The sequence below is a fragment of the Salmo trutta genome, chromosome 29 (assembly GCF_901001165.1).
Source record: "Salmo trutta chromosome 29, fSalTru1.1, whole genome shotgun sequence".
In the NCBI taxonomy this organism is placed as follows: domain Eukaryota; kingdom Metazoa; phylum Chordata; class Actinopteri; order Salmoniformes; family Salmonidae; genus Salmo; species Salmo trutta.
The window spans coordinates 41,834,453-41,853,511 of NC_042985.1; positions in this window are offsets into that span (position 1 = coordinate 41,834,453).

A 19,059-nucleotide genomic window follows, 5' to 3' on the forward strand; every position below is an offset into this window, starting at 1 on the left:
ACAACTGGATCAAGCAGCGTGCCCGGGAGGAGATGGATACCTGGTCTCTGGAGGAGTGGCGAGAGAGGATGGACTGGACTTGGGGGCAAGTATTGGACAGATATAGAAGCCTGCCAGGGAAGCACGAGAAGCAGCCCCCCCAAAAAAAAAATTGTGGGGGGGGGCACACGGGTAGATTGGCGGAGTCAGGGGTGAGACCTGAGGCAACTCCCCGTGCTTATCATGGTGAGTATGTCCCTGTTCCTCACACTCTCCCTCCAGTGCACCTCCACAGCCCAGTACGTCCTGTGCCTGCTCCTCGCACTCTCCCTCTAGTGCGCTTCCACGGTCCAGTATACCCTGTGCCAGCTCTGTGCACCCGGTCTCCAGTGTGTCTCCCCAGTCCGGTGAGACCTGTTCCAGCTCCACGAAAAAAGGCTCCAGTGATGATCCATGGCCCGGAGCCTGTAGGGATGATCCATGGCACGAAGCCTCCAGAGATAATCCATGGTCCGGAGCCTGTAGGGATAATCCATGGCAAGAAGCCTGTAGGAATGATCCATGGCCCGGAGCCTGTAGAGATGATCCATGGCACGAAGCCTCCAGTGATGATCCATGGCCCGGAGCCTGTAGGGATGATCCATGGCACAAAGCCTCCAGAGATAATCCATGGCCCGGAGCCTGTAGGGATAATCCATGGCCCGGAGCCTGTAGAGATGATCCATGTCCCGGAGCCTCCAGTGATGATCCATTGCCCGGAGCCTCCAGTGATGATCCATGGCACGAAGCCTCCTGTGATGATCCATGGCCCGGAGCCTCCAGTGATGATCCATGGCGCGGAACCTGTAGCGATGATCCATGGCACGGAGCCTGCACCAACGCTCCCCGGTCCGGAGCCTGCAGCGACGCTCCCCAGTCCGGAGCCTGCAGCGACGCTCCCCAGTCCGGAGCCTGCAGCGGACGCTCCGCAGTCCGGAGCCTCCTGAGACGCTCCCCAGTCCGGAACCTTCAGCGACACTCCCCAGTCCGCAGCCTCCTGAGACGGCCTGCAGCCCGGAACCTCCAGCGGCGGCCTACAGCCCGGAAACTCCAGCGGCGGCCTGCAGCCCGGAACCTCCAGCGGCGGCCTGCAGCCTGGAACCTCCAGCGGTGACCTACAGTCCGGTTCCTTTGACAACGATCCACGGTCCGGTGGTACTAAAGCAGAGGGATCAGCGGGTGGAGCGGGGATTACGCCCCGAACCGGAGCCGTCTCCTCTGCTGGAGAATAAGGCTATGTGGACTGCACTAGAGCCGCCATAAACAGGTGTTACCCACCCTACTCTGAAGTATCTAAAATATAAAATATATTTTGATTTGTTTAACACTTTTTTGGTTACTACATTATTCCATATGTGCTATTTCATCGTTTTGACGCCTTTACTATTATTCTACAATGTAGAAAACAGTGAAAATAAAGAAAACACTTGAATGAGTAGGTGTGTCCAAACTTTTGACTGGTGTTGAGATATTGTGTTAAATCCCAGAAGAAGCTTTAGCGGCCTTATACAGTAGATGCAATAAAATGTATTTCGTTGAGCCCATTTCAGTCATTGCAAACATTTTCGGAGTCATAACATTTCAGTACGGGAAAAAACAACAGGCACAAGCAAAAGTATGGAAGAGTCACATGAAAGCAATCAATCTAGCAAGACAAGTGGATTTTGCACCCATCGAACACAGGAAAGAGATGGCTGAAAAAGACATCCTCAGGTGGGCCGGGCATTCGCTTTGTTACTTTTCTATATAAAGAAAAGTCTGAAAAAGTTTCAGGCATGATAAAGTCGGTGGCAAAACCTCTTGTTTTAAAGGTGTGGAGACAAACACCCAGCCTCATCATGGACCCACCGCATCATTTAGGTACAAATGGAAATGCGAATCACTGGCTGTGCTGCGGACGCCTCAAATGTATTAAGCTAAAAGGTTTAATTTCCATTTTTCCCCTGCATCAGCATTCTTTATGTGTCATGCCCTATGAAGACCGAGCTATTCTCCCCCTTGTCCCGCTGCCTCTTAACAAATCTACTCATTAATATGGAAATGTGAAATCAGTCACTCTTCCTAAAACAGAGCTTTGTTTCCCTGGTTGGTGTGTAATCTGCTCTGACTGGCCATCAGCACGCATACACACATGAGCAACACACTCACATAGACACACAGCACATACACACATACTCACACATGCACGCATTATGCATGCATTCTCCAGTTAATAGCTTCTAAAATCACATATTTGTGGTCCAATGAAGGAAGATTATGAGAAATCTGTAGATTTTTGGGGGTATTGAGAATATACAGTGCCTTCGGAAAGTATGCAGACACCTTGACTTATTACACATTTTGTTACGTCACATTTTTATTCTAAAATGTTTTAAATAAATGTTTTCCCTCATCAATCTACACAAAATACCCCATAACGACAAATCGAAAACAGATTTTAGAAATGTTTGCAAATGTATTACAAATAAAAACAGAAATACTTTATTTACATAAGTATTCACACCCTTTGCTATGAGACTCGAAATTGAGCTCAGGTGTATCCTGTTTCCATTGATCATCCTTGAGATGTTTCTACATCTTGATTGGAGTCCACCTGTGGTAAATTCGATTGATTGGACTTGATTTGGCAAGGCACACACCTGTCTATATCAGGTCCCACAGTTGACAGTGCATGTCAGAGCAAAAAACCAAGCCATGAGTTTGAAGAAATTGTCCGCAGAGCTCCGAGACAAGATTGTGTCGAGGCAGAGATCTGGGGAAGGGTACCAAAACATTTCTGCAGCATTGAAGGTCCCCAAGAACACAGTGGCCTCCATCATTCTTAGATGGAAGAAGTTTGGAACCACCAAGACTCTTGCTAGAACCCAATGGTTACTCTGACAGAGCTCCTGAGTTCCTCAGTGGAGATGGGAGAACCTTCCAGAAGGACAACCATCTCTGCAGAACTCCACCAATCAGGCCTTTATGGTAGAGTGGCCAGACTGAAGCCACTTCTCAGTAAAAGGCACATGACAGCCCACTTGGAGTTTGCCAAAAGGCACCTAAAGGACTCTCAGATCATGAGAAACAAGATTCTCTGGTCTGATGAAACCAAGATTGAACTCTTTGGCATGAATGCCAAGCGTCACGTCTGGAGGAAACCTGGAACCATTCCTACGGTGAAGCATGGGGGTGGCAGCATCATGCTGTGGGGATGTTTTTCAGTGACAGGGACTGGGAGACTAGTCAGGATCGAGGGAAAGATGAATGGAGCAAAGTACAGAAAGATCCTTGATGAAAACCTGCTCCAGAGGTTCACCTTCCAACAGGACAACGACCCTAACCACACAGCCAAGACAACACAGGTGTGGCTTCGGGACAAGTCTCTGAATGTCCTTGAGTGGACCAGCCAGAGCCCAGACTTGAACCCAATCGAACAACCTGACACAGCTTGAGAGGATCTGCAGAGACGAATTGGGAAAAAAACGAAATGCAGGTGTGCCAAGCTTGAAGCGTCATACCCAAGACGACTCGAGGCTGTAATTGCTGCCAAAGGTGCTTCAACAAAGTACTGAGTAAAGGTTCTAAATAATTATGTAAATGTGAAATTTCAGTTTTTTATTTGTAATACATTTGCAAAATGTTCTAAAAACCTGTTTTTGCTTTGTCATTATAGGATATTGTGTGTAGATTGATGAGGGGGGAAAAACAATTTAATCCATTTTAGAATAATACTGTAACGTAACAAAATGTGGAAAAAGTCAAGAGGTCTGAAAACTTTCCGAATACACTGTATAACAATGCCAGTGATGAAATCATGCTTCACTACATAATAAGTCTAGCTTTTTATTCAGGTCCAAGACAAGTGGATAATTACAGCTGTGGCTTTTAACACCTGCCCTTAATGTTAATTCTCTTTCTCTCTCTCTGAGACAACAGTCAACTCCACTCAGGTAATTAGAGAGGGAGTGAACTATCATACCTCTCGGCTCTGGCCTACGGCCTAATGAACAGTTGTAAATTGACCGGCTGGTTAAGAGACTAATGTAGCAACCATCAGCCTAAGAGGTTGTTTTCACACTGCCTCAGGGAGCTAGGAGAGACCAGGCCATACTGGTCCGTTCTCTCTCTGTGTCTCTCTCTCTCTCTCCTGTCCCCCTTTATGTGTCTACTACACACACACAGTCTGTTAACCTTTCACAATCTGAAGTAAACAAACCATGTGACAGAGGTTCATCCCCAGTGGTGTGTCACTCCTTGTTGAGTCTAGAGGTGTGTGTGTGTGTGTCTCATGTAGCAAATGCAGATGTGGTAGCTCCAGTGTGGCGCCACATTCACTTTCCATTGATTATTCACAGACACAGAACTGATGCTCTTTTACTGTGACTGAAGGGGGGGCCTGCTCTAGAATTACCCATGAAGGCACAATGTATTAAGTCAGTCAACAGCAGGAGTATTTTACTGTATATTACACCCACACCAGATATTCCTCTTTAACGCCTGAGCAGGAGGTAGTAGTATTTACACCTAATGGACAGGTGTTTTAAAATTAAATGCACAATGCACTCACCTGCTTGCACTGATGGCAAATGTATCTCACTGTGTGGGTGTAAACACTTGCAGTCTTGTTTTAAAAACCTCCTACCATGGCTCTTTGGGAGAGTTCTGCACTGACGTTAGGATCACTGGAGATGTGTCATTCATACTGTAGCAAAGAGCACCAGGTGTTGTCAATCGTTCAAAATCAGGCCCTACTTTGTAACCTGAGAATACTGAAATAGAAATGACAATTAAAAGGTAATTTCTTGTTTAAATAATTAACACTATAAAAATGGCTATAGGACAAAACATAACCTACATTTTAGCCCATAACATTTCGCCCATAAAACCGTTTCTGAAACTAACTTTATGTTGTTGAATATGTGGTACAATAATGGTATAATCTGAAGTAACAGAACCCAAATGCATTTCCAGGCTGTCAACTGATTTAATGTCCTTCACATGGTCACCCTTCGTTTGGGGAATTGAGGATAAAAATGAACAGTGGACTGAGACTGTAGACTGTATAATTTAAACTACTTGGTCTGGGCTCCCCCTAGCAGGGCAAATGCTATAACTGCACACATCCTTACAAAACACCAACCGAGATTAATTACATTGGAAAGTTTTGATGATATCAAAACAACAAAATCGAATTCAGCTGCTAGCCTATTTACTTTTGATAACCACATGTCTTACTCTAGCAAAATTGAAAATTGCTTTAATAAAAAAAAGTGTGACATTAATGATTATGTTAGAGCACATAGCAAATGAACTTTCCTCATGAAAAACCATTGATGATCCATGATGATCTAGATCACAGTAAGGTTACAATTGTCTGAGGAAGACCACATATACACTACATGAGCAAAAGGATGTGGACACCTGCTCGTTGAACATCTCATTCTAAAATCATGGGCATTAATATGGTGTTGGTCCCCCTTTCATGCTATAACAGCCTCCACTCTTCTGAGAAGTCTTTCCACTAGATGTTGGAACATTGCAGCGGGGACTTGCTTCCATTCAGCCACAAGAGCATTAGTGAGGTTGGGCACTGATGTTGGGCTCGCAGTCAGCGTTCCAATTCATCCCAAAGGTGTACGATGGGGCTAAAGTCAGGGCTCTGTGCAGGCCAGTCAAGTTCTTCCACACCGATCTCGACAAACCATTTCTGTATGGGCCTCGCTTTGGATACAGTGGCATTTTTATGCTGAAACAGGAAAGGGCCTTCCCCGAACTGTTGCCACAAAGTTGGAAGCACAGAATTGTCTAGAATGTCATTGTATGCTGTAGCTTTAAGATTGACCATCAGTGGAAATAAGAGGCCTAGCCGAACCATGAAAAATAGCACCAGACCATTATTCCTCCTCCACCAAACTGTATAGTTGGCATTGGGGCAGGTAGTATTCTCCTGGAATCCGCCAAACCCAGATTAGTCGGTCGGACTGCCAGATGATGAAGTGTGATTCATCACTCCAGAGAACACGTTTCCACTGCTCCAGAGTCCAATGGCATCGAGCTTTGCACCACTCCTGCTGACCCTAGGCATTGCGTATGGTGATCTTAGGTTTGTGTGTGCCCTACGCAATAGCCGTAGGGCACAGGGCGCGTGGCGAAGTCCGCCAGGGGAAAACACCTTCCCAAAATAAGCGCACTGAAAAAAAAGCGCACGTTCAGCTAGCGGGACACCTGCTCCAATATCCAATGATGGGCGTGGCGCGAAATACAAAGTCCTCGAAAATCCGAAAACTTCAATTTTTCAAACATATGACTATTTTACACCATTTTAAAGACAAGACTCTCCTTTATCTAACCACACTGTCCGATTTCAAAAAGGCTTTACAGCGAAAGCAAAACATTAGATTATGTCAGCATAGTACCCAGCCAGAAATAATCAGACACCCATTTTTCAAGCTAGCATATAATGTCACAAAAAAACAAAACCACAGCTAAATGCAGCACTAACCTTTGATGATCTTCATCAGATGACACTCCTAGGACATTATGTTATACAATACATGCATGTTTTGTTCAATCAAGTTCATATTTATATCAAAAAACTGCTTTTTACATTAGCATGTGACGTTCAGAACTAGCATACCCACCGAAACTTCCGGTGAATTTACTAAATTACTCACGATAAACGTTCACAAAAAACATAACAATTATTTTAAGAATTATAGATACAGAACTCCTCTATGCACTCGATATGTCCGATTTTAAAATAGCTTTTCGGTGAAAGCACATTTTGCAATATTCTAAGTAGATAGCCCGGCATCACAGGGCTAGCTATTTAGACACCCAGCAAGTTTAGCACTCACCAAAGTCAGATTTACTATAAGAAAAATGTTATTACCTTTGGTGTTCTTCGTCAGAATGCACTCCCAGGACTTCTACTTCAATAACAAATGTTGGTTTGGTCCCAAATAATCCATAGTTATATCCAAACAGCGGTGTTTTGTTCGTGCGTTCAAGACACTATCCGAAAGGGTAAAAAAGGGTGACGAGCACGACGCATTTCGTGACAAAAAAAATCTAAGTATTCCATTACCGTACTTCGAAGCATGTCAACCGCTGTTTAAAATCTATTTTTATGCCATTTCTCTCGTAAAAAAGCGATAATATTCCGACCGGGAATCTGTGTTTAGGATAAAAGACAAAAGAAAATAAAAGCATGAGATCGACTCGTGCACGCGCCTAAGCCCATTGTCCTCTGATAGAGCACTTGCCAAAAGCGCTAATGTGTTTCAGCCTGGGGCTGGAATTACATCATTCAGCTTTTTCCCGCCTTCTGAGAGCCTATGGGAGCCGTAGGAAGTGTCACGTTACAGCAAAGATCCTCAGTCTTCAATAAACAGAGTCAAGAAGCTCAAGGAATGGTCAGACAGGCCACTTCCTGTAAGGAATCTTCTCAGGTTTTTGCCTGCCATATGAGTTCTGTTATACTCACAGACACCATTCAAACAGTTTTAGAAACTTTAGGGTGTTTTCTATCCAAAGCCAATAATTATATGCATATTCTAGTTACTGGGCAGGAGTAGTAACCAGATTAAATCGGGTACGTTTTTTATCCGGCCGTGCAAATAATGCCCCCTATCCCCAACAGGTTAAGTATCTCATTGAAAAACTATCCTGTGTCCTCAGATTAATACAGATGGAGGGAGTTAGAAATACATCGTTTTTTTCTGTATATATGAATTACAAATCAGCTTTTACTTAAATAATGTATATTGCATAGTTACAATGTGTAATCATTGATGTCCCAGGATCAGGAGTGGTAAACACTGTTGTAGTGTATAATTGTAATACATACATGCAGACACATCATTCAAAGAATGGAGTTTGATATGACTGAAAAAGAATGTCTCAGATTCGTACCTGAACCACACCTTTATTTGCCAAGGAAGAGTACATGATCAGTGAATATATTCAATGTACAGGCTACAATGTGGGGATCTCATGTGTGGTAATAACTACTGTACATGTATATAGGACTTACATCCTTGGCACAATAAAGTTATTATATTCTACTCTATCCATAGGCTTCATTAATGCCATTCAGACTTGAAGTTGATACAACAACTATGATAGCTGAGGTTCATAGATTGGTATGAATATTAGTTCAGAACCTAACGTTTTAGGGTCTATACACAGATCGGCTACAGACTGTAGCTAGCTACACATCCATAGGCATACAGTTATTTTTATCCTCCACTACACAATATGCAAGTAAATAGTTAGCTAGCTTAGATACTTCAGCTGCATTGCAAGGAAAGCTTACACAATTTACATTCAATTTGCATTAAATGCTTTAGCTAGCTAGATTCTTTACATCCACTGTTTCACAAGACGACAGCCTGGTTTCTCAGGAGCCTCTATAACATTAAACACAAATTACAAATGAATTATCATGTCATAACACTAGCTAGCTAGATGTCTAATTTTAGCGAGTCAGATAACGTTCTAAATAGCGATTTTCATAAATTAAAGGAGGAACCACTCTATGTACAAAATGTGTTGTAATTTGTAAACGGTTCACCCTATGTGACCCGATTCAGGAAACTAGGCGTATGTCAAGACTTCACAGGAGAGCCTTTTGAACATAATTTTTTTATTTATTATGAAAATGCATTTTTTGGCAGAAATGCGTTCTCGAACATGTGAACTTTCATGTGTCTTAATATCAAACTTGTATGTCATCTGTAATACGAATAAAATTGTTAAATTACGAGCCTTGTTGGTTTAGCCACAGAAAAAGTCAGCAACCTTCCCGCTAGCCATGATTGGCTGAGATAATGAGTGGGCTGGACATGCCGAGATATGAGTTTGGATTGGTCTTTTTTGCATCTTGTGTCTATAAAATGAGCTGCTCGTACTGCAGTTTTTTTCCGGAAGATATAATGTTAGCCATGGAGAACTGCAAATATGTTGCTACTGCTCTCAATAACATTGCTGCCCTGAATTTATCAACCACTATCGACAAAGGTCAGTGGGAAAAAGTTGTGATGGACTACTTTCTTGGTGACGATCGTGCCATGCAATGCTGACTCTCTCATTTCATAACACGTTTTGAAGTCAGTGGAACACCACGGGCCAAACAAGCTGTGCAAACTAAATGGAAACAACACAGTATGTCTTATAAAAGGGGTTGCAGTCTGCCGTGAAGCTTTCATCCATGTATACAAGTAAGAATCTAGCTATAGATTTAGATATTATACGTTTCTAATTTTGTCTGAAAATTGTTTTTATTGCAAGCTAAAGCTTGCTGTTAGCTAGCCAGCTGGAGTTCGATGGCTGGCTTGCTAACTAACAATGAACCTAATGTGAAGCTTTCATCCATGTATACAGGTAAGAATCTAGCTACAGATTCAGATATTATACGTTTCTAATTTTGTCAGAAAGTTGTTTTCATTGCAAGCTAAAGCTTGCTGTTAGCTAGCCAGCTGGAGTCCGATGGCAGGCTTGCTAACTAACAATGAATGTAACGTTATTTGGTTAACTTTAGCTTGCTATGACAATTGGTTTGTATTGCTAGCAATGTTACTCTATGGATTGGGATTATAGTTCATTTGGCTATCTAGCTAACGTTAAATGTCTAAACAAAAGATTCAAAGTTAAAGCTTGCTGTTAGCTAGCTAACGTTAGCTGGGGTTAGGTGGCTTGCTAGCTAACATTAACTTATGTGTATGAAGATGGCGGACTGAAGGTAGTTATGTAGAGCACCTCAAGATAAAAACATAATATTCAATATCGGTAAATTAGACTAAATATTAGCACTACACAATCTGGTGGGTGATAACCTTCAATCTGGATAACAACACAAAACAAATCTTAAGACTAGAGAAATTTATTGACAAATATTACGAAAACAAGCAACACCCAAACATGACGGAGAGTAAGACGGGAACCTATTTCAAAATGAAAACGTGACTCTTCTACAGACACAGATGATTTAATATTTTCACCACTGGGAATGGTAAAGGTTGAAACCGATCTGTTAAAATCAATAAATGACAAACTGGGTATACTTCAATTAGTCAGTAAGGATATAAAAGAGTTGAAGGCAAGCCTTGAGATGAGTGTTGAAAAAGCTGAGACATTGGAGGAAGATACAAACAAGCTAAAAGGGACAGTCAATAAGATTGAAGTTAATGAACTTAAAAAGAGAACATGAAAGAGAATCTGGTACTTACAGGTATCCAAGAGAAAGAAGGAGAAGTTCCTGAATCTGTAGTTAGAGAGTTCCTCCTCCTTACAGCACTTCAGATTCCACGCGAAGCTATCGACAAAATCCAACTCTAACGTGTACACCACTTCGGAACGAGAGGGCAGAGGTATGAACACCCAATCGTTGCCAAATTAGCTTCCTTTAAAGATAAAATAATGGTTAAAAGCCTGGGTAAAAGACTTGCTGGGACTCAAATTGGCATTAATGACCAGTCCCTGAAGGAAATTGCAGAACGGCGTAAAGTTCTGTATCCAATTTTCATGGAAAATAGAAGAAAAGGGAAGCGAGTACCTCTCGTCGTCAATAAACTATATATTGATAACCAGTTGTTCAGAGACACAAAGACTAGTCCATGGCTATTTCAAAAATTACAAAGGTCTTATAGATGAGGAAAATAATGAAACACAATTCTAGCCCGTTATGGATTGTAATAATACAACTAATTGGAAAACAAAAGCACTAATTTAACATGGTGAAGATAAAAACTCAGTAAACAGAATTCACAGTATGTGTGGATGGTGTGGTGTGTGTTTTTTTATGTTTGGGAAAGTGTGGCGTTGAGTGAGAAAGGAAATGGTTGCATTCCCAGAACCTATCACGCCCTGTTTTATTCTCTATTTGGTTAGGTCAGGGTGTGACTTGGGTGGGCAAATCTATGTTTATATTTCTTTGTTGGCCTAGTATTGGTTCCCAATCAGAGGCAGCTGTTTATCGTTGTCTCTGATTGGGGATCATACTTAGGCAGCCCTTTTTCCCACCTTAGATTGTGGGATCTTGTTTTTGCATTGTGCTGTCTAGCCCTGCAGAATGTTACGTTCGGTTTAGCATTTTCTTGTTTTGTTGGTGTTCATTATTAAAGTTAATGATGTACGCCTACCACGCTGCACCTTGGTCTCCTCATTCAAACAACGAGCGTAACTGAACCAATGTATTGCTGTGAGCGGAGGTTGTGAGAGAGCTTTCAATGTTGTTCAGATGATGGATATACCTTTTATTTATGTATGTGTTTATTTATTTATTATCCTATCATGGTGGAACAGCATTTTAAAAATAAATTATACATGTAATTTCTTTATTGTCCTATCATGGGGAACTACATTTTTTAAATAAATGATACATCTAATTTATTTATTTATGATCCTATACTGATGGAACGGTCCACAACCCTATACCCTAGACACCCACCTGAATGACCCAGCTACTATAGAGAAGTCCCTAACTGTTTGATTGGCTTCTATAAGCGGTCTGTATGCAGCCAAAATGCGGTCAGAGACCTAGAACAGCACTGCCCCTTCAAGATTCTGAGCCTGCTTGGCAGGGTTGGTCCTGCAAAGCCAAAGCCCCTAAAGGGAGAGCATAATATACAAGGAAATTCTCAAAGCTGCTAATGAGAACCTTGACGACCTTTTACCTAGCCGGGGGGGAATCCGGTGGGATGCCCCAACCCAGGCAGTGGCAGTGCTGGCAACACTAGCTACAGTAACCCATGGGAGGGGGTCACACTCGGACATTCAGAGAGGGGGAATATTATTGTGGCCCTGGTGGCACAAAATCAAAAGTATGACTGCATGGAGATGTTTGGGAATATGGTCAATACGGGGGACCCTGTTGTGGGTGTTTCAGGGAAAAGGGGTACATTTGACCTCCATCTAGGACGTGACAATGGTTAATAAAATCTCCCCATTTCTGCCCATTTCTTTGCACAGTCTTGCAGGCCTTCTCATACAGCTGCAACTGTATACGCATTCGTAAATCAAGACATTTCTTGGGTTGGGCTCTGGGATGGTGCAACTGTTGAGAATGTGAGCCTATGGTTGTGTGGGTGAAAGGGGTTGAGTGTGTGGGTGTATGTGCGTATCCCACAACTGTTGCGAAGGAGTAAAAGATGTTAGGGACAATATAGGATGATTCACAATAATTGTTTGCTAATATAATAATTGTTTGCAATAATGTAATTTTGGTAATGGCGAGACTGGTGAGAGGTAAAATCCTTTGCATAAATTGCCTACATTACTACAAATATTAATAGCTAATTATGGAAAATAAGAAACAGGATTTTTTAAATATATATATACAAATCAAGGTGAGGGCGAAGGAAATGCACTTGGCGGTTGATCTACTTCTGTTCTGTAAATGGCACTGTGTGCTCTTTTTGAAGGATGGATCCCAGTCTCTTCAGGGCAATGGGATACGGGAGTCGGGGGTGGTCTGCCGGGAATTGGGATGACAACCAAATCAAATTTTATTGGTCACATACACATGGATAGCAGATGTAAATGCGAGTGTAGCGAAACGCTTGTGCTTCTAGTTCCGACCATGCAGAAATATCTAACAAGTAATCTAACCTAACAATTTCACAACAACTACCTTATACACACAAGTGTAAAGGAATGAATAAGAATATGTACATATAAATATATGGATGAGCGATGGCTGAACGGCATAGGCAAGAGGCAGTAGATGGTATAGAGTACGGTATATACATATGAGATTAATAATGTAGGGTATGTAAACATTATATAAAGTGGCATTGTTTAAAGTGACTAGTGATACATTTATTACATCAAATTCTTTATTATTAAGTGGCTAGAGATTTGAGTCAGTATGTTGGCAGCAGCCACACAATGTTAGTGATGGCTATTTAACAGTCTGATGGCCATGAGATAGAAGCTGTTTTTCAGTCTCTCGGTCCAAGCTTTGATGCACCTGTACTGACCTCGTCTTCTGGATGATAGCGGGGTGAACAGGCAGTGGCTTGGGTGGTTGTTGTCCTTGATGATCTTTTTGGCCTTCCTGTGACATCGGGTGGTGTAGGTGTCCTGGAGGGCAGGTAGTTTGCCCCCGGTGATGCGTTGTGCAGACCTCACTACCCTCTGGAGAGCCTTACGGTTGTGGGCGGAGCACTTGCCGTACCAGGCGATGATACAGCCCGACAGGATGCTCTCGATTGTGCATCTGTAAAAGTTTGTAAGTGTTTTTGGTGACAAGACAAATTTCTTCAGCCTCCTGAGGTTGAAGAGGCCCCCATTTCCCTCATTAAAATGCAAATCAATTTATAACAATTTTGACATGCGTTTTTCAGGATTTTTTTGTTGTTATATTGTCTCTCACTGTTCAGATAAACCTACCATTAAACTTATAGACTGATCATTTCTTTGTCAGTGGGCAAACGTACAAAATCTGCAGGGGATCAAATACTTTTTTCCCTCACTGTACATTAATCTTACAGAATTTCCACATGGGCGAGGATATTGGAAATTTAATCAAAGCCTACTAGATGATACATTGTTTAGAACTAGGACAGAAGAATTTATAACTGACTTTTTCAGACATAGCATAGGTACAGCAGATCCCCTTATTGTATGGGACACTTTTAAATGTGCCTTTAGAGGCCATACAATTCAGTACTCATCTGTAAAACAAAAGCAATTTAGATCAAGAGAGTCCATATTAACAAAGGAAATTGAAGGACTAACAGTACAGTTAGATAGCAATAAAAACTGTACCATAGAGGCACAGAATAAGTTAGAGGAAAAACCAAAAGAAATGGAGGAAGTTATTCAAGAAAGATCCAGTGTAATATATTATAAAAATAAAGCGAACTGGATGGAGAATGGGGAAAAATGCATCTAATAATTTTTCAATCTTCAATATAGAAATGCTACCAAAAAAATGTATTGAAACTTGTTACAAATGATGGAGTCATGCATGATTCACCGAATTATATTTTGAAAGAGGAAGTAAAGTACTTTAAGAATATGTTTTCGTTTCTGTCTCCTCCATCTCTACTAACCGAAGCTAATTGTATGGATTTTTTTTCTAATAATAATGTAAAATTAACATCTGTACAGAAAGACTCAGGTGAAGTCCAAATTACAGAGGAGGAACTTTTTGATGCAATTAAAGCCTTTAAGGCTGAGAAAACTCCAGGGCTGGATGGCATACCAGTGGAAGTATACCATTTTTTTATATACTCAGAGGACCATTATTAGCATGTTTTAACCACTCATATATAAATGGTAGATTGTCGGACATGCAACAAGAAGGTCTGATATCATTATTACTGAAACAGGACCCAAGTGGTATATATATACCATATATATACACTCAGTATACAAATCCCAAAAGAAAGAAATTATCTCACTCTAATACATTTTTTTGAAAGTTAGCGAAAATAGATACGATCTTGCTACCATGGAAAGGAAAATATCTGTCTATTTGTGGGAAAATCACCCTGATTAACTCTTTAGTCATATCACACACAGTTGACCTATTTGCTTATGGTTTTGCCTACACCTAGTGACCTGCTAATTAAATTATATGAATAAAAAATATTCCATTTTATTTGGAATGGCAAGCCTCAACCCATGTTCAAGAATGGCCCTTTTCCCTTTACTCAGATTACAACTGCTGACTTTAGGTTGTTTGAAAAGGAAATAATCTCCAAAATATCGTTATTTTATAAACAAGCCTTAGAAAGTTGGTTGCAATTTCAGTTTAATCTACCTGAAAAGACAGAACAAATAATAAAACAAATATTGTGGTTAAACTCAAATATACTAATTGATAAGAAAATGTATAATTTTAGTGAATGATATCATAAATAGGACTGGTGGAGTTATGTCACACATGCAGCTAACACGGACATATGGAAATGTCTGCTCTACCCAAAATTGTAACCAACTCATTTCAGCATTACCACAAAAAATGGAAGAGGCAAGTAGAAGGGAAAAAAAGTAAGTGACTTGTATGTCGACCCTGCATTAAAGAACATAGATGGTTAAAGAAAAGTGTGATAAATAAAAACATATACCAATTTCATTTAAGGACCAAAAAACTGACAGCTGTGCCATATAAATTGCAAAACAGTTGGGAAGAGATTTCCGATGTACCCATTCCATGGCACATGGTTTATGAATTGATACGCAAAACAACGCCAGATTCAAAACTTCAAATTTTTCAATTTAACTTACTATACAAAATTCTTGCAACCAATAGAATGTTACATATATGGGGGATACAATCTTCCCAGCTCTGCAGATTTTACTTTGATGAGGCAGAGGCATTAGATCGTTTATTTTGGTATTGTCCATATGTAGCTCGTTTTTGGGCACAGGTCCAGGAATGGCTGAAGAATAGCAACATTTTCCTAGAACTAACGCTGCAGATAGAAATACTGGGTGATTTGAAAAGCCATAGTCAATCAATCAATAATAAAATTATTATCTTTAATTTACAATCTGTAGAAGCTATGAGAATACAAAGGTTCAGTACGTTTGTGAAGCATCACAGCACAGTTGAAAAATTTATGGCAAATAGAAATCCAAAATGGATGGTGTTAAGAGATAGATGGGAGGGGTTGAATGGAGCTGAAGGGTGGGACTAATAACAAGATAACCAATGTAAAACATCCGGGGTCTGTAAAATGTATATAGGTTCAGACATTTTGTGAAATAGCACAGTTACAAATAGAAATCAAACTGGATGGACATCATAAATAGAGGAAGGACTAAAAACAAACAAATTATAACTACTGTAAAACAGATTGTGTCTGTAAAATGTGTATAAGATGTATAGACTGAAGGTAGAAGCCTAAGTGTTATTGTTTATTAGTTTTCTCCAATAGGGGGAAGGGTGGTAGGGTTTGTGGGGAATAATAAAGGTATATTCTAAAAAAGTATGCAAATCTAGATACAGTTGAAGTCAGAAGTTTACATACACATAGGTTTGAGTGATTAAAACTTGTTTTTCAACCACTCCACAAATTTCTTGTTAACAAACTATAGTGTTGGCAAGTTGGTTAGGACATCTACTTTGTGCATGACACAAGTCATTTTTCACAAAAATTGTTTACAGACAGATTATTTCACTTATAATTCACTGTATCACAATTCCAGTGGGTCAGAAGTTTACATACACTAAGTTGACTATGCCTTTAAACAGCTTGGAAAATTCCAGAAAATTATGTCATGGTTTTAGAAGCTTTTGATAGGCTAACTGACATCATTTGAGTCAATTGGAGGTGTACCTGTGGATGTATTTCAAGGCCTACCTTTCAAGCTCAGTGCCTGTTTGCTTGACATCATGGGAAAATCAAAAGAAATGAGCCAAGACCTCAGAAAAAACATTGCAGACCTCCACAAGTCTGAAGGTACCACGTTCATCTGTACAAACAATAGTACACAAGTATAAACACCATGGGACCATGCAGCTGTCATACCGCTCAGGAAGGAGACGCGTTCTGTCTCCTAGAGATGAACGTACTATGGTACGAAAAGTGCAAATCAATCCCAGAACAACAGCAAAGGACCTTGTGAAGATGCTGGAGGAAACAGGTACACAATTATCTATATCCACAGTAAAATGTGTCCTACATCGACATAACCTGAAAGGCCACTCAGCAAGGAAGAAGCCACTGCTCCAAAACCGCCATAAAAAAGCCAGACTATGGTTTGCAACTGCACATGGGGACAAAGATCGTAATTTTTGGAGAAATGTCCTCTGGTCTGATGAAATAAAATAGAACTGTTTGGCCATAATGACCATCATTATATTTGTAGGATAAAGGGGGATGCTTGCAAGCCGAAGAACGTCATCCCAACCGTGAAGCATGGGGGTGGCAGCATCATGTTGCTTTCCTGCAGGAGGGACTAGTGCACTTCGCAAAATAGATGGCATCATGAGGGAAGAAAATGATGTGGATATATTGAAGCAACATCTCAAGACATCAATCAGGAAGTTAAAGCTTGGTCACAAATGAGTCTTCCAAATGGACAATGACCCCAAGCACACTTCCAAAGTTGCTTAAGGACAACAAAGTCAAGGTATTGGAGTGGCCATCACAAAGCCCTGACCTCAATCCTATAGAAAATGTGTGGACATAACTGAAAAAGCATGTGTGAGCAAGGAGGCCTACAAACCTGACTCAGTTTCACCAACTCTGTCAGGAGGAATGGGCCAAAATGTACCCAACTTATTGTGAGAAGCTTGTGGAAGGCTACCCGAAACATTTGACCCAAGTTAAACAATTTAAAGGCAATGCTACCAAATACTAATTGAGTGTATGTAAACTTCTGACCCACTAGGAATGTGATGAAAGAAATAAAAGCTGAAATAAATCATTCTCTCTGCTATTATTCTGACATTTCACATTCTTAAAATAAAGTGGTGATCTTAACTGACCTAAAACAGGGAATTTTTACTTGGATTAAATGTCAGGAATTGTGAAAAACGGAGTTTATATGTATTTGGCTAAGGTGAATGTAAACCTCCGACTTCAACTGTATATATATTTTAGGCCTATATGTATTTTGTTTGCAACTATAGTTGAAATGTTTTCTATTTACCTTTTTCGATTTTATACATTCAAATTTTATATTTTGTTACATGCTAAATAGAACATTTTCACAAAGGTTCTAAATGAAAGGAGAAATAATCAAATATGATTAAGTACCTTTTATTTGTTGATTATAATTCAAATGTAATAAGAAATAGGCCTTTACATGAGTTAATTTTTTATAAACTATTTATTCATTGAATTTACAAAAAAAATTTGCTATATCGTGATATGAAATGACCTATATCGGGATATGAGATTTTGGCCATATCGCCCAGCCCTAGTAGTATGTGTGTGTGTGTGTATATATATAGGGGGGGTTTATGTGTATTTTATATTATTTTATACAGGGTTCATTTCTAAAAGAGACCTAGATGTCAATGTCTTCCTTGTCAAAATAGAGGTAAAAAAAATACTACATTTTTCCTAGACCAAAGATGTAACATCCGTTTCCCAACGCATGTTAGGCATGCGTCGATACTAATAGGTTCAAAAGGCAGCACTGCTCCCAGATCGGCTTTTTCCATTAACCTTTTCACACATGAGTTTCAAATATCTCTAACAGTCTTCCCAGCGTGAGTTGTTTTATGCACATGATGTCAGAATGCACTGACTGTTCCAAACTGTGATTATTACGCAACAGGACAGTTAACATGCACTGCCTGCTAATTATCTATAGGCTGTTTCAACTTGTCAATTTCAAATTATTTTCTAACAAGTTGTATTTATTAACAACAGTTTGAATTGAGGTGTGTTCCGCCTCCTCATTAATTCACATAGAAGTCGCCAATTTCAGCGTTGCGGACAATTTATGTTTGAGGCTTTACTGAGCTGGATAAACTTCTCTCTTTCAGGAGAGCCCACCACACTTCACTCATAGTATGCAGATCAAGTATGCATATATTTGCACAGTCTTGCAAGAATTGGAAAATGTTCTTGCTGGCGCTCACTTTGCCTTCCTTGTTGTTTTCCTTACAAATAATAACTTTGGACATGTTACTTTGATAGCAAGTTCCTTATTTTCTGTATATCGTGTTGTAGTTTCTACTGTAGGTGCATATATATATATATATATATGTCACGTTGGTATAAAGAGATTCAGGAGACAGACGCACTGCACCAGTAGCGTAACGACACCGGTCTCAAGGACGATTACAGGAATGCCGTACGGTGTCGATCAGGACCCGATGCAGCTGCCGAAGTTGCGTTGTTGTTGGACGGGCCAGTTGCCGCTGTCGATATTACGGCAGTGTCGGACGGACCAGTAGCATCAGACGGACCGGTTGTGGCGGCGTCGGACGGGACAGTTGTGGCTGCTGAAGTGACGTCGTCGGGTGGATCCGTTGTGGCGACGTCGGACGGCCCAGTTGCAGCTGCCGAAGTTGTGGACAGACCAGTCGCAGCATCGTCGGACGGGCCATTCCTACTGTCTCCCTTAATGATTTGATTATTATGTCAC